Source organism: Vidua macroura, chromosome 11 (assembly GCF_024509145.1).
Source record: "Vidua macroura isolate BioBank_ID:100142 chromosome 11, ASM2450914v1, whole genome shotgun sequence".
NCBI classification, from domain to species: domain Eukaryota; kingdom Metazoa; phylum Chordata; class Aves; order Passeriformes; family Viduidae; genus Vidua; species Vidua macroura.
Window position 1 is genome coordinate 6,988,306 of NC_071581.1, and position 4,427 is coordinate 6,992,732.

The window sequence follows — 4,427 nt, forward strand, 5'->3', positions numbered from 1 at the left end:
TAAAATACACATTGCTAAACCCAATTATCTTTCTTGAGAATGTGGGATTGGTTTATACTGGGGTTTTTTGAGCCACTGGGACAAGTAAATGATCTAAAATGGAAAATCCTTGCCATCAGAGGACCTCAGCTGTAGGTTTGTGCTGTGGGATGGACCAGCTGGCGATTTAACTTGTCACTTCATTACATATTGTATTTATTCCATGCAGAGCCCATAGTATTATTATAGGAAACACTACTGACAAAAGCAGGACAAACTATCCCAAATTCCTTAGAACATTTCTACAACACTGAAACCCCAGCTGTAGAGACATGATTGACCTGATGGGTGTCTGTCTGCAGCTGCCCTTCCAAGAGTAGAAGCACCTAGAAAATGTAAAATCAGCTTGAGCCTGAAGTTTTACTGGGTAATACTGGTATGAGGCTGTACAGCAAAGGGGATCTACCCTGAGCATTAAACAGGCAGAGGAGAGGCTGCTCCTTTCTCTTTTAGCTTGTTTGATAAGCAATATAAAATCAGAGCTGTCCTGATCATTCCTGGGGCACTGAAGACATCTACTGGAAATGGGAATAAACTGCAGTAAGAATGTGCATGACAGAATGAAAAGGAACATTTCTGAGAAGTTTATATTTACACACTGCCTAAATTGCTCAGCAAATGCTACAATATTTTCCATTTGAAAGTATTATTTGAACATATTTGAAAAAAACGCCTGTTCATTCCTGCTGTTCTTGTTGCCACTGAGGAACATTTCAGTTTCTAAAACCTGCGAGTCTGAATGCAGTCTCTGAATTCCCTTCATCCCTCATGTGTGAGGTCATGCCACAGACGTACATGGACAGTATGTGGCATCCATCATGTGCTGGCACTGAGGTCTAGGTCAGGTTTCCAGCTTTAAATGGATGTAAGTTGTTTGTAGCTGGATACAGAAGAGCACACTAATCTCTTTCTATCTTTACGTACAAATCTTGATTACAAACCAATTTCATACAAATCCTTTTGTGACTCCAGGACCTCTTGAAAGTGAGGCCTCAGGTTTTAGCTTTTACATTTTTCAGATTCTTTGCTGCTTTAGTGTGTAGTTCTGAGCTTCATATTAGGGGATGGTGAGCTCTGTTCAGAGTAGGGAGACAAAACAATTCCTTCTCTAGCTGGGGACCAAGGACAACCGATCCAGATCTCAGGCCAAGAGCATAAACAACATGGACTGAGGAGAGAAAAACAAGAAGGGTGGGACTTCATGGGCTAAAGCTGGAATTGGACAATTAACTCCAATATGCAGATGGGCCAGAACTGATCAAAGCGAGAGACCTTGTGAGCGGTCGTGCGTTTTGTGACTGTTTTGGGTCTATCTTGGGTGCAGCCCTGGCTGGGCTCTTGTGCTGCCCAAGGTGGATCCAGTGAGGCCTTTTAGCAAATCCCTCCTTTATTCTTTAGCTCTGTCCAGCCTCTGTTCTAGGTCAGCCTTCACAAGGCATCAAAAGAGGCTCCCAGAAGACTGTACATCCTATCAGGGAGCGTGGCCCTGCCTCTGGCACATCCCCAGCTGGTCCATCCACAGCAGAAACCCACAGCTCAGGGCCCCTGACTGCACCTGCTGCTGGCACAGGGAGGGGATGCTGCACCAGGCTGGGAACACCTGGGAGATGGGCAGGGATCCAGGAGTGTGACATGAGGGTCACACATAGCCCAAGCACACACAGAGTGTACGTGTCTTTGGCATCCCCCAACTCTACCAGAGGAATCTCATTTTTCAGGCAGAAAAGAAGGCAAGGATAGGTGGGGATTTGTATCTCAATTTCATGACCAACAGGCACTTTCAGGTAATGTTACAGCATGAATTCCTTCAGTTCTAAGGATGCTATGTCCAGACCCATAATCCCTGCTTATGAAATCTCTCTGAAATGCAGATGTGTGCACCCTCTTAGGTGTAACTGCAGCCACTTTCTTGCTGATTCCTTCAGTTTTTCATTTAAACACTCCAGGGTTCTCCCAAACATGTAGGGCAGGGTTTGGAACATCCTGCAATTTCTGGAATGGACTAATCCTACTCATTAAATACTGCCAGTACCTCAGCCAGGGTCTGGCTGCACCTCAGACTGTGCAGTGACTGCATTTTATACAGACATTTACAAGCTGGCTTTGTGCTGGATGACTTGAGTGCTATCAGCAAACAAGACACAGAACACAGCACAAAAGGCACAAAAATATCTGTTTTGCTCATCTGCACTGGTGGCCTCACTCTTCTGGCTTCAGCACCCCCCTGCTGGGTTCCAGGTTCCTAAGGACAGCAGCTCACTGGGCAGGAGGATGCTGTGCTGACTTGTCATGGCTCTTTCTGCCCACACTGGAATTCTGCAGGAAAAGGCAACTGAGACTTTAAAAAGTCCTCACAGATTTCTGTGTGGTGCTCAGTAAAATGTTAGGAGCAGCTTTTGAAAAGACATCCAACAGCAGCAGCATATCTGTTTGTGCTCAAACAGAGCCTGGAGGGTAGGAAAGCTGGATGGGAGGGGAAGTTACACCCAGGACTTTTCCCAGTGGGCATCCCTCCCAGAGACAATGCTATTTCTGACTGGACATACTGGGCCATTAGTGAAAATTACTCCTATACTGGTCAGTGTTTCTTTGCACTCTCAGCATCCCTGTGTGAGCATCATCAGCTGCTGATGTGTGGTTTTCACTTCCATCCCAGCAGGTGGGCAAGGACATGCACAGAGCAGGAAGGTAGGGCTTCGTGCAGGATTTGTTCTCCCTCTTCCCCAGCCTCCAGCTAGCCAGGGCTAATTCCACTGCTTGAGTTTCCCTTCAGAGACAAGCAGATATCTCACAAGCAGTTACATTTAGGTATTATTTTTCTTTCCTGACTAAGCAGCTCAAAACTCTGTTTCCATTTCAAAGAATGGTGGTTTATTTGGGCTACATCCCAAGTTTTCCAAGCCTGGGGCCTGACAAAGGAGCTGGTTATGCCTGTGCATGGGGACAGTGCTGCTCCTAAAACACAGTGAAGCAGGGCCAGCTGTTTGCAGGTCCTGTGACTCAAGTTTTGGTTTGGCAAGGCAGAAAGCCTCAGCCCTTGAGCAGAACCTCCAAGTCCTTGGTGAAGTGCAGCCACCAAAGGCAGACATGATCACACTCCTGACAAGTCTGAATTTCCATCCTGATGAGGAAAATCCAAGAAACATCTACACACCCCAAAACATAATCCCTGCTCTGCCCAGCCCTCCTGGCAGTGCAGAGCTGCACTGTTGGAAACCTGCTGTGAGCCTGTGGATGTGCAACTCAGGCTGTCTGGAGAGTTTCACAGTGCCTAAACCAAGGCTTTGTCCAAATCAGATTGTCTGGCACACATAACATGGATGAGCAGAACTGCCAAGATCATGTTACTGTGAGGCTGGATTAGGGCAGCTATGATGATCAAAACCAAAATATTTAAAGGGAGAAATTAAATGCTCAGGATGTCTTCAGGTCACTTCCAGGAAGGTAAAAAGGCAGCACAGATTACAGGAGAAAAAAATAGCAAACAGGTAATTTGTGTTTACAAAAGAGAAAGAGATACATTCTCACACATATCCTGAGGGCTAAAAGAGCTGAGCTGCTGCCAGGAATTTCCAGTGTGGAAATTTTGCCAAGTCCAAAGGAGCAGCATTTTAAAAGACACCATTCAACTCTTCTATTTGCACCTGGACTGCAGAGAAACTGATTTAAATTTTCTCCTAGACTCTCTTATCTTTAGGGATGACAGAGTCAGCTGATCTGTAAAAGGTCCCCTTTTTGAGAGGGATTGTGGTTTGCTCTCTGTGCACATTTTACATATCCAGCAAAACATTTATCTCTAAATAGGCACCTATTTTTTTGGGGTCCTTCCTGACTAAAACACCAGGCAATGACAGGCAGAAAAACACTGTGCACCTTCTTATCTTCACAGCTAAAGGCCTGAAGTAAAAAGATTTGGCAACTCTTGTTATTCCTTTGAGATACCTGAACACCGTAAGAAAGGAACTGTCAGTGCAGAGTGCATTGGACAGGAAACCAAAAGAAGAGTTCAGTGGCTTTTCCCTCCTTTATTTGTGTAGATTTGGTGAATCTCTTCTGCATTCTGAGTCTTTGGTCTGGATCAGCTGTGTTTTCTCTGCTTTACAACCTGTAATCCATATCCAGTGCCATTGCAAGAGAAGGACAGGAATACAGGTGAGATAATTTGGTCACTTAGACAAGATGATGCTATTTATCTTAAATATCTGTGGTAGGTGTAAGACAAGCCTTTCTGTTGCATTTTGCAAACCATTTCCCCTCCTCTCTGCTTGCTGAGACCCAGCTGTGAGATGCTTTGTGACAAAGACCCCAAAACAAGAGATACAAAAAGCAATGATTCCAGAAGCTCAAAATACTGCCCTGATTCATCTTTTCAGTTCACATACACTATT